At 44.3% G+C, this 13,046-nt stretch overlaps 1 protein-coding gene across 11 annotated transcripts in view; it reads right to left on the minus strand.

Moving 5' to 3' along the window:
• Positions 1-13,046, minus strand: part of LOC140410506 (myelin transcription factor 1-like protein) — a 676,895-nt gene that overhangs the window by 437,712 nt on the left and 226,137 nt on the right. The window lies entirely within an intron of this gene.

A 13,046-nucleotide genomic window follows, 5' to 3' on the forward strand; every position in this document is an offset into this window, starting at 1 on the left:
ACAGCAGCAACCTCACCATGATGACTACATTTTTGCCCGTTCTTGTCGGTTGCTCAGGCAGTGGAGAAACGGCGTGAGACCTGCCCTGCCTGGGGACCCCCCCGTTGGTCAAACACGCTCGGGTAGGGGATATACGGCATTGGTAGCCGTCCTACCCGGGGACTCCATCCAACTCTTACCCGTCGTGGCCCATACGCACCTCATTTGACATTTTCATTTCAAAAAGTTTATATATTTTTTTGGCGACCTTTAGGTTGCTGCCATATGCTATTCACATCCTAGAACATTGGGATGGTAAATCAGCACTGGTCCCTCACTGGGAAGTGTGCCGTGTCCTAAAATTTGTTTTGAGAAAAAAAAATGAGGGAGTCACACATAGTGACCATTATAAGGGTATAATTAGCTCCAGAAAGGACAGACACACTAACATACCAGATATTATACCAAGGTAGTTACAGATACTATGCTTGCTTTACAGAACTCCAGAAGCTCCAGGACCGGAGAAAACAGAGAACACAAAGAAAGACAAAGAAAGAGGACAGCCATGAGGACTTTGTTCCTCGTGCTCAACATCTTCTTTATGGACCTTTGGTTGCGGGGGAACGCGGACCCCATTACTCCAAATCTCCCTGCCGTTAATGTTTCACTGCCTCGCAGTACCCAAAGCCCAGTCACCAGCGACACTGCATCTTCCTGGTGTGACAGGTTCATAACCTGGTACTCCATGTCTTACGTAATTGAAGCACTGTTAGCGTTGGCGATACTCTGCTGTGCAGTGCAGACTATGCGCCTCCGCAAATGGAGAAGGAGAGCGTACCGCGCTCGAACCCCGGTATATCGGATCCGATCCCCTATATTCGGGTATGACCAGACCCCCGACCCCCGCAACCTATAAAACAATAATAATAAACATGCACATGCGTTTTTCTGTAAATAAAAAAATGTACAAAACCCCCATAAACAAAAAATGTATGATCCTGAGCTTGATTGCCAAGCCAGGAAAGAGTATATTGAATGTTATGATTGTTGTTGTATGTTTTAGGAAGATAGGATGATGCAATGCTTGATGAGTATAGTATTTAGGTAAAATTAGAGGTTCCAAGTTTTTATTTTGTAGATGCATGCCCCTGCCTGACCTAGCGCTCTTAGAATTGTTTCGGTAAAATTTTTGTGCATAGCTAGGGTCAGAGTAGTGGCCATGTAGGAGGTGTCACCCCGGTCAGGGAACGGAAAGGACAAAATTTAGGCGATCCTTCACGCTTCGCGTTAGGATCACAAGTAGGGTATGTAGCCACCTAAAATGGCTGATTCCCGATTAATTTGGCCAAAACCCAATATGAAATGGCTAACCGAAAAGGCTGATGGGAAAAGCAGCCAACAGGGCACAAACGGACAGCTGCAGACAGAATAGCGTATTCGGCTCTGGGGAAGTCGGCCCAGATCGATACCTGCAACCATTAACAGCACATCAACCCAGACATCTGCAATTTAATCGGCTATCCCCGGGAACAATTGCAACATATTCGCAATTGAATGCCGGGTCAGACCTCTCGGCGCCTGCAGTGGCCGAAACAAAGACAGGTGAACGACCACCACCCCGACCGAGGAATCGCCCCATTATTGGAGCATATCGAACCCAGTGATTTGGAACAAGTCCAATCACTTGGGACTCAGGGTCAAGGTCCGCCACGAGAGGCGGGAAGCCCCTGGGCCCTATAAAAATAGGGGCCAAGTTCAGATCGACCCTTCTCTCCCTTCTTCTCCTGCTCGCAACCTTCGCAAGAACCATCGACCAGCAACCGTAAGTTTGACTCCAGCGATCGCTACCCGATAGAGACTCCTAGCCATCGACCCGTATCAGCCTTTTGAATCCCGCAGGCCAGACCCAATTCGATAAGCCATTCGTTTCCCTGACCTGGTGGGCCATTCCCAAAAGTTAAGTATTGGCCAGTAGTGGTAGGTAGTGATATAGAAAGAAGGATTATTGTATAAGTATTTATTGCTGTACATAATAAATGACAGTTGATTCAATCTTACTAAGCGGTGTGCTGTCTAATTAATCATAACTCGAGCTTGAACCACGTGGCGGTATCAGAAAGATACCTGGCGACTCGTAAGCAAAGGTGACATAATTAGAGCTAATAAAACTAAGGCTAATAAAAGCAACAATACAGGGCCGAAAACTGCTCACAACCTATAACCAGATGAGACAACACTTTGGCTTAACCAAGGTGTCCACCATGGCTCCCATCTGCAGTAACCACAGATTCCCACCAGCCATGCTAGACGCCACCTTTAAGACATGGTGACAGGACAGGGGAACAATAGCGATTAGAGACTTGTACACGGGGGACAGACTTTCAACCTTAGACAAGCTAATGGAGAGACTGGAACTACCAAACAGACAGGAGCTCTGACATTTACAAGTCAAAAATCTTCTCCACAAGGAGAATACGAAGTACCCTAGGGTTCCGAGAGTCACAATGCTGCAGCATCTACTGGGAGCGGAGTATGGAGAAAGGGAACTGTGGGGACATAAACGGATGACATTTAGAAAGGGCGAGAGCACCTCTAGACTGAGCAAGACAGAAGGGCGGCATGGTCGCACAGTGGCTAGCACTGCCACCTACGGCACTGAGGACCTAGGTTCAACCCTGGCCCCGGGTCACTGTCTGTGTGGAGTTTGCACATTTTCCCCGTGTTTGCGTGGGTTTCACCCCCACAACGCAAAGATGTGCAGGTTAGGTGGATTGGCCACACTAAATTGTCCCTTAATTGGAAAAACAATAATTGGGTACTCCAAATTTTAAAAAAAAGACTCAGCAAGACAGAAATGAGAACTAGGGATGGAAGTAGGATGGGAACTCTGGAGCAAAGCACGGAGAAGGGCCAACTCCACCTCCTCATGTGCAAGGCTAAGCCTCATGCAGCTCAAAGTGGTGCACAGAGCGCATCTGACCAGAACCCGAATGAACAGGTCCTTCACGGAGATGGAGGACAAGTGTGAACGGTGCCAGGGAGGACCACATGTTCTGGGCCTGCCCCAGCCTTGTTGTGTTCTGGACAGCCTTCTTCAAAGTGATGTCCAAGGTTGCGGGGTAAGGGTGGAGCCGTGCCCGAGAGTTGGAGTCTTCGGGATAGCAGACCAGCCAGAACTTCATAAGGGGAAGAGGGCCGATGCCCTTGCTTTTGCTTCCTTAATCGCCTGCTGGAGAATCCTGCTCGGCTGGTGATCAGCAGCGCCACCCACAGCTGTAGACTGGCTGGCAGACTTGTCAGAATTTCTCCATCTGGAGAAGATCAAGTACACCATTCGAGGGTCGGAAGATGGCTTCCACAAAGTGTGGGGGCAATTCATCAGCTGATCCCAATCTGTTTGTAGCCAATAACAGATAGGAAGGTGGGGTCCAATAGGAAACACCAGGGCCACACAAAGCAGACAGGAACAAGGGGTGGGGGGGGGGGGGGGGCGGCAAGGGAGGAACCCAAGGAAACATCAGGAGGGTACCCAGGGAAGATCGAAGAGGGGGCCAGAGGGCACCCCCCCACAAAGCCACAAGAACAAATACAAGATGAATGATAGATAATAACATCTATAGCGGAGGAAAGGGCATAAGGCGGAGCCCAAATAACAGTTACCTCCTCAAAGAATTCTGCCAGCTCTGTCAGGCATCACCTCCCCTTGACAAAGCCTTGCTGACTCAGCCCTCTTTTACCATGCACTTCCAAGTACTCCACAATCTCATCAATATTAATGGACTCTAAAATCTTACTTTCAGCCAAAATCAGGCTAACCGGCCTATAATTTCCCATCTTCTGCCTCCCTCCGTTCATAAACAGAGGTGTTACGTTAGCCATTTTCCAGTCCTCTGGGACCCTCTCAGACTTCAATGATTTGTGAATGATCACCACCAATGCCTCCACAATCTCCTCAGGTATCTCTTTCAGAACCCTATGGTTATCGTCCATCCGGTTTGGATGGTTTATCCACCTTCAGACATTTCAGCTTCCCCAGAACCGTCTCCTTAGTGATGGCCACTGCACTCATCTCTGCCCCCCAACTTTATTAAACTTCTGGAATGCCACTGATGTCTTCCGTCGTGAAGACTGATGCAAAGTACCTATTCAATTCCTCTGCCATTTCTTTGTTCCCTATTACTACTTCTCCAGCCACATTTTCCTTAGGTCCAATGTCTATTCTTGCCTCTCTCTTACCTTTTATATATTGGAAAAAAAATTCTAAAATTTTCTTTTACATTTCTAGTTAGCTTGCACTCATTTTTCATCTTCTACGCCCTTATTGTTTTTTTAATTGTCCTCTGCTTGCTCTTAAAGGTGTCCCAATCTACTGACTTCCCACTAATCCTCATTACATTGTATGCTTCTTTTTTGCTTTTATGCTGTTCCTGACTTCCCTTGTCAGCCATGGTGCCTCGTCCTCTCATTAGCATGCTTCCTCCTCCTTCGAATGAATTTCTGCTGTGCCTCCTAAATAACCCCAAAAAAACCCTGCCATTGCTGTTCCACTGTCTTCCTTACTAGGCTCCCCTTCCAATCAATTCTGACCAGCTTCTCCCCCATATCTTTGGAGTTACCTTTACTCAATCGTAATACCATTACATCTGATTCCAGCTTCTCCCATATTGTGGTCACTGCCCCCTAAGGGTTCCTTCATCTTACATTCCATAATCAAGTCTGTCTCATTACACATCACCAAATCCAGAATTGCTTGTTCCCTAGTGGGCTTTACCACAAGCTGCTCCAAAAAACCATCTCATATATATTCCACAAATTCCTTTTCTTGGGATCCGCTACCAACCTGATTTTCCCAGTCGACCTGCATATTGAAGTTCACCATAATTATTGTAATGTTGCACTTATATGCCTTTTCTATCTCCTGATTTATTTTCTGTTCCACATCCTGACTACTGCTAGGGGGCCTGTGCATAACTCCCATCAGGGTCCTTTTTCCTTTACTATTTCTCAACTCTACCCAAATAGATTCTACGCCTCCGGACCCTATGTCGCTTCTTGTTATCAATTTAATTTCCTTTCTTACTAACAAGGCAACAGCACCACCTCTGCTCATCTGCCTGTCCTTTCGATAGGATACATGTCATTGGATATTTAGATCCCAGCTCTGATCCCCTTGCAGCCGCGTCACTGTGATGCCCACAACATTGTACCCAGCAATTTCAATGTGCACTACAAGCTCAATCCTCAAAGTGAGGGATGCCGCCTTTACAGCAGACAGCTATGACCTCGCCCATAGGCCTGGCAACTCAGGCAGATCTTTTCCCCAAACCATTCAAAAGATAAGAGCAACAGATAGGAAAGACTCTCCATCCAGAAAGGAAAGTACAAATGAGGATTTGGGAAGCCCTCCTCATCCCAAAGGAGTACACCCTGAGACCAATGTGTTCATGCTGTAATGAAACAGGACACTGCGTATCTGAATGCTGGAAGTTGAAAGGGAAGTCGCCAGGCCATAAAGGGCTCCATAAGAGTATCCCCCAGAAGGATGCCCCAATAGGTAGTGCAGCAGAGCGGGCAGGGACCCTCGCTTCAGGACTAGCCCACATGGCAAGGGAGAAGGAATCACTTCTGGCCACCACTTCTTCATAGAATTTACAGTGCAGAAGGAGGCCATTCGCCCCATTGAGTCTGCACTGGCCCTTGGAAACAGCACCCTACTTAAGCCCACACCCTATCCCCGTAACCCAGTAACCCCACTCAATGTATTTGGACACGAAGGGCAATTTAGCATGGCCAATCCACCTAACCTGCACATCTTTGGACTGTGGGAGGAAACCGGAGCACTCGGAGGAAACCCACGCAGACACGGGAAGACCGTGCAGATTCCGCACAGTGACCCAGCCGAGAATCGAACCTGGGACCCTGGAGATGTGAAGCAACAGTGCTACTCATTGTGCTACCGTGCCGCCACTACTAGCACCAGCGCAAACCAGAAGCAATTCAGCTCGAGTGGGAGTACATAGTTTCCAAATGGAGAAGCCAGCCCTAAATATAAAGGCTAATGAGTTACCTGAAGTATGGCTTGTGAAAACCTTCCTTGCCAGATTTAAATAGGGACAAATGGGAGTTCCTAAATAAACGAAGAGATAGTGTGTGATACACTTCACACAGTCAAAGAGCCATAAGGAAGTACAGCAGGAGTTCAAAATCCACAAGGGTACCAGGGAATATGGAACAGGTTAGGGAAACGCACATTCCTCAGTCAAAGGAGCGAGTTAATGAGCAGGCCTGTTTAGCAGATAGCTTCACTGCAGATTTAAATGGGGACCAGGGATGTTCCAATAGACCAAGAAAGTGTGAAGGTGATGCTTCACTTAGCTGAAGAGCAACAGGGGTGCATAGCAGGAGCTGAACATCCACCTGAGGGCACTAATGTTCCAGAGAACACGGAACGGGGAGGGTAAAATCCATTCCCAAAGCAAAAGCGGGAAAGAGGAACCAGTAAGGATGAATTACAGGGGCATGTTGTCTCGTTAACAGACACAGAAATTCTTGCAAAATTGGACTCTATATTCGCCCACCTAAATGCAGAAGAGTGGAGAGAACTGACAGGGCAGCTCACTGCAGTGAAAAGCATCTGTAGAGATGAGCCAGGCTTTACATTCACATAGTGAGAAGCACAGAATACTCTTACAGATAACGAAGAGCAGCTTGACTGTTGTTAACAATCTTGGTGCTAACCGCCATATAAAAACCCAAGACCCTTCAGACAATACAGAATCGGAATTTGACGAGATGCTGAGTTCTGAAATCAATGTGTTCACATATGCCTGACCCCCAAAATAAAAACAAAATCAGAAGTCTCACCCCTGAATAGTCCTTCCACAGTAAAGACAGGTTTTGAATCTAAGCATTACCCACATCGTGGGAAAGGACTGTGTCACTGCTGATGCTCTATCGCAAGTTTAAATCTCGGAAATGCAGCAGGGAATTAACATTTCAACTGCTAGCTGTGTGTTTAACTTAGCAATGTGAATGAGAGAATGAAGGTGTACCTCTTCACTACTTTGTTTTCTTTTGCAAGGCCACATGAAAAAAAAATTGAAATAGAATTCATTTAACCCCTAGAGGACGAAAGGACTGTCAAGTCAACAAGACATGAAAATAAATCAAAACTGTGTGTTACAAAAGTATTCTCTTTTTCTTGTTTTAAAATAGACTTTTGCTGAACCACAGGATGGCTGCTACAGGTCATATGACCCACAAGATTGGTCAACAGGTCTGGAAAACTTGCAACAGAGATTACAAGAACAAAAAGGTTCCATTCTCATCCTTGTGGAATCTCATTGTAAGGCCACATTATTACTGAAAAACTAGACTACCAACAGGCAAACTGACTCCTCCTGGCCACAACGATAACAAAGACAGAGACATCTAAACTCATTGGGTGCGATTCTCTCAAAAGGGAACAAAGTCCCATAGCAAGCGCGTTCAGCTGCGTGTTTTCCGGCGATCGCAGAAACACATGGCTATTCAACGCGACTCGCGTTGTATAAGGGGACTGAACGGGGAACCTGCAGTCAAGGCCGCACATCGCCCCGTTGGGGGATCCCTGCTCGCTAGAACTCCCCAGTTGAGAAGGAGCGAGATAGATCTCCGAGGCCCCCAAAACAATCCCCGACCTCCACCCTGCCCAGCCCGAACGCACTATGGGAGGGTCCCTGGGCTCCCCCCCACCCTCACCCTCCGCAACCCCCAACATCCATACAGGGCACTCCCAGACCAATCACACACGCACGACAGATTTCAGCTTGGCACCTTGGCAGTGCCCCTGCCAGCTGGCAATGCCACCTGGGCACCGTACCAGTGCCAGGCTGGCACCAAGGTAGCACTGCCAAGGTGCCAGGCTGGCACTGACAGGGTTCCCAGATGGCAACAGCAGTGCTAGGGCACCAACATACCCAAAAGCATGCAGTTGGGAGCTCCGATCCCCGGGGAGACCCCCACGAGTAGCGTTCCATCTGGTCCCCGTTTGTGGGACCCAATGCTGAATGGCGCTCGCCCAAGGTTTCTCAGGTGAAGGGATGAATCGCAAAGCCTTAGGTACCTCAGGAATCTGCACATTAAAATGAAACAGGCTGTCTCGCTAGTTTAGCAGATTTGCCAACAAGTGATCCCGCCCCAAATAGGCAGGAGCGATCTCACAAAGCATTGCAAGCTGGGTAGATCCGGGAGCAGTGTCTCCCGGCGTTTATCGGTCATACTGCACCGTGGCGTGCTATCTTTCCAGTGCAGCATGGCCATCAGATCACGCCCATTATACCTGAAGAGAGGTTAATAGCTACCATTTGCTCCTAAGGGAAACAATGGACTTTGGCTAGAAGTACAGAAATTGCTTGCCAGGCTGCAATTAACTCATTATTGCCCCATGTCGTATGACACAATGCTTCTAGCCCTTTGGACTATTTTAATATTACATTTGTCGCGTCATAGCTCAGACCACTGTTTCAACACCAACCGGAAAGAACTCCAGCAGATCACCCAGCTGGTCACCATCTCACAACTGCTCGCAGCCTGTTTGATTTTCCAAGTCTCTAAACATTGCCTGCCTGGCAGTCCAATCATAAATCCTGTTGTGGTGCATGGTCCTTTGTTTCAAAGATTTTCGTATTGCTGTCTCCAACCATAAATCATCTGGACCGAACTCTGCCACACAGGAAACACCCTCTTGACTTTTTCCTCTCGGACATCGGAAACTACTTGGACCAATATTAATTTCTATGGTTCTTGTACTATTGTTGCCTTTAGAAGTAAATCTTTCTCTGTTCTACCCCCCCCCCCACCCCCCACCCCCCACCATTCCCACTTACTGTGTGAGGATGTTACTAACATTCCCTGGCCCCGTCTTTAAATATAAATAACCTAACCGTCTGAGTTCATTCTAAAGAGTGTTTGCTGTGTGGTACTGACAAAATTAGACCACACAAACGGAGGGCTTGGAGAAACATGCCACAGCCTATTTTGAAAATAATTCAATTATTTCAGTTTGCCTCTCTCCTGTCCTTAACACCAGAAAATCCTCCACAGAAATGCTAATGGTGAACCAGTGGGCATGCTGTTTGGGGGAAAAGATGAGATGGGAAAGGGGAGGTAGTACGGCAATGGGAGTGATTGCGCAGGGGAAAGAAACACAATTTGGATTTGTTTATTGTCACGTGTACCGAGGTACAGTGAAAAGTATTTTTCTGCGAGCAGCTCAGTAGATCATTGTTAATGAAAAAAGGAAATAAAAGAAAATACATAATTGAGCAACACAAGGTACACAATGTAACTACATAACACCGGCATCGGGTGAAGCATACAGGGGTGCAGTGCTAATGAGGTCAGTCCATAAGAGGGTTGTTTAGGAGTCTGCTAAATGTTCTACCACCACCAGGAGCAGAGAAGGATGAGTGTAGCCCTAATTGAAATGTATAAGATGATGAAGGGGTCACCTAGATAGAGTAGATAAGAAGGCAGTATTCACCTTCATCAATCCACAAGCAGAGTGCACAGGGTTAGGGTAAGAGGGAGAAGGTAAGAGGTGATTCAAGGAGAGATTTTTTTCATTCAGAGGGTGATGAAAGCCTGGAACTCACTAACTAAAAGGGTAGTAGAGGCAGAAACCCTCATTATATTTCAGAAGTACTTGAATATGCACATGAAGTGCTGTACCCACAAATATATAGAACCAGTCAGCAGGCGGGACACGTTATGCCAAATGGCCTCCTTCTGGGCCATAAATTGCTAGGATTTCTAGGATTGCAAGAAGAACACAAGAAAAACTGAAATACCTTTGTGATGAATTCTGAGTTTAAATTATGATGCATATGTGCCACCCGATTGAAAAGCAGGTAGTGTGTGGCATAAATAACTTTGTATGTGATTTGTGCAGGCACAGAGCCCAGAGGCTGGTGGTTAATGTTGGCAATGCCACGAATGTGTAATCAGAGGGCCACACATATAAATAGCTAACATAGGGAGCAAAACCTGTTGCTATTTCACAAGCATAAAAATGATCAAATCAACAAAAAAATATATAGAAAACAGAGAGCTAATAAAGAAGCAAACTTTATATATTTACATTTTCATCTTAATATTCTCTAGGTGCACAGATTCAATAGAAAATACTACAATTAATTGTTGAGAAAATGTATTAATTGAGGAAACAAAACAAAGGACCAGGATTTATTTTGCAGATGTCTAAACTGTTAAAAAAAAAAGTAAAGGAATAGACAAGGCAAAAGGGAAATGAGTTGATGTTAAACTTGAGTTTTAAAAGCCTGTACATGATGGGAGGAAAGGAAGTAGAGAGGTGAGGAGATTCAACACTTGTATAGACAAGGCTTCCATTTTATAATAGATACTGTGATAAAATTTTATGTCAGATTTTAATTAACACAGTGAACCAGAAAAAAATCAACTGATGAGCTGACCGATCAATTGCAGGGACCTCATCAGTACACGAGGTCCTGTGGCACAGTGGGTAATGTCGCTGTCTCTGGGTCCGAAACTCTGGGTTCAAGTTATACTCTAGGACTTGATGGCGAAGTGAAGTGCATTCATCACATGGCTAAGCAGATTGAGCATCAACCTGCAAATCCTTCCAACACACGCCATTGGAAAGTTGATTTCTGATCAGCCATGTGGTAGAAAGAACATTGGAGCTTCGACCATTGCTACCCAGTGCTCCTGGATTACAACATGCATGTAAAGTGCATGCTGCCACAGCAACTCAGACTCCTTGAATGAACCGTAACACAGCACCGCCACCAGTACATAAACAGAATCTTGTAACCAGTCAGATTTCACACTTTTAATGACCAAAGTGACTTCAAGACCCATAGGCATAGGCTTCACAGCCACGAGTTAGTTCAGCATTATGATAAAACATAGGACTGAAATACTTATCAAAATGTAGACATTCCCAAGCTTACTAACACTACAATGAAACATTTACGCTCCAGAATATAAAAATTTAAATGAAGCCACCACCCAGTTGTCATTGATCTCATGCGAGGTGCAAATGGCCTCAGTGAAGCCTGGCTGAGCTCAGGAGAAAATAAAACCATCAGGGTTCCTGTCCTTGATCATCATTTAGTGACCCTCAGTGGAAATATGAGACTGTGGATAGAAGCTGGAGACTGTGATGCTCTGGTTTGTCTGCCTATAATGTTAAGTACGTTCAGTACCAGGGAATGTATGTGAATCAGTCACTTAAGTAAGGAGCAGAAAGTTGGAGTCCTTGGAATTGTGCCCAAAAATAAATCATTGCTTCAGGAAAGGAGAAGAGAAACTAGTGAGGAGTTGGGGCCGTGAGAGATTTAATGTAATTGCTCAAGGTTAGGTTAAAAGAAAATATCTGAATTGCAGTAGCAGTTACAGGGTTAAACCTGCAAATATAAGTATTTGGTGCAAAAAAACCCCAGCTTTAATGAAGTTATACATCTTATAACATGCAGAACCTTATTGGGTATGTAGTGTGTTCAGAATTCTCTTCATACCTAATTAAACTACAAGCTTTTGTCCTGAAAGAATGAATGAAAAATGCAATTTTTTTAAGGATGCTGTTTAAAAAGCTTACGATCATGAAAAAAATTCCTCCAATTTATACCTAACAGATCTCATTTTAATATTTATTTCAGATACTTCTTTGTCAAAGATAATCATAGCAGATGCAGAATTGCGTTAATGTAATATAGAAATATCATGGGGAAGAAAAAAGATACTTAAAACTGGCCCTTGTACAAGCATTGCATTTCTAATAAATATCCCACAGTGCATTCAGTTGTACAGCAGCCATACATTAATTAGTGAATTCAGTGTCACTGCATTGTGTTATATGCATTCATGTGAATCTTCATTTTTCACTTGTGGTAATTTACTAATTAAACATAAGCCTTGCAATTAAATATAAAAAATTGTGCTGAAAATGTTAATCCATCTATGTTGCAAAAAAGCCCACAATTTTGTATTTTATTTGGTCAATGCAAAGTGGATTTCTATATTTTTACCATGCTAACGTATCTATGGAAATGAAGCAGATTTCCTTTTGTAGATGATACTCTGAGTAGTAAGGTGCAATGTTCCAGAATTTCCCTGCCAGTACCTGGCCCTAGTCCAATGCTTTTAGTGAGTGCTATCTGTCAAGGCATGAATAATACAGCCCCTAGGCTGTCGGCTGAATCCAAATGAGGCATACATCACGAAGAAAGCACTCGACTTTAGCTCCAGAACATGCTCCTGCTAAGACAGGCAATTATTCACCCACTGCAGCAGCCATGGCAATCAAACTGGTGGGTGAAAAGGTACACAAAATGAAAAAAAAATTTGAATATAATATAGCAAAATAGGCCAGAGAAGATTCAATAATTCTTTATCAAGAGACAGTAAGGACCAATTCTATATATATTCTGAGTTATTTCGCCTTGTAGCTTTAAAGGAACTATTTATAAAATCTGATTTTCATGCATTGCCAAAAATACATAGTCGATGTTTGGAAGTAATAAATTATTATTGCATAAAACAGGGTACACTTTAGACGAGTGAAACAAAAATTCAGATTGACTATTTCCAAAAAGCTTTAGAATCTTAAGATTTTATGTAACTGTGATATTTTTAGTAATAATTTAACATTATTTTAAAACAGCTCATTGGAAACATAATTGTGGCATAAACATATTGCAAATGCCATTGCTAATGCTTATAGAAAGAGGAACAAAGAACTTAAAGTCATATTTTTACTGACACACACACAGTACATGAAATTACCCTGAATTGCAGCCTCGTTTGTAATGAAAGCCTTTGACAAACACGAGAGTAAGATTTTTTAAAATCTAAGCTATTGGTATTAACAAAACACTACAAATACCAGCAAACTGATATTCAAATTTGAAATAAAATGCCATGAGAATAAATTAAACACCCCAACATGTATTCTTTTTATAGAGATTTTCCCGGTAACATTCAGACAAACATTATTTACAGCAGAAACAAGGAGATATCAAGTGGGGTTGCTGCAAATCTGTCCT

This window comes from Scyliorhinus torazame, chromosome 4 (assembly GCF_047496885.1).
Source record: "Scyliorhinus torazame isolate Kashiwa2021f chromosome 4, sScyTor2.1, whole genome shotgun sequence".
Classification (NCBI taxonomy): domain Eukaryota; kingdom Metazoa; phylum Chordata; class Chondrichthyes; order Carcharhiniformes; family Scyliorhinidae; genus Scyliorhinus; species Scyliorhinus torazame.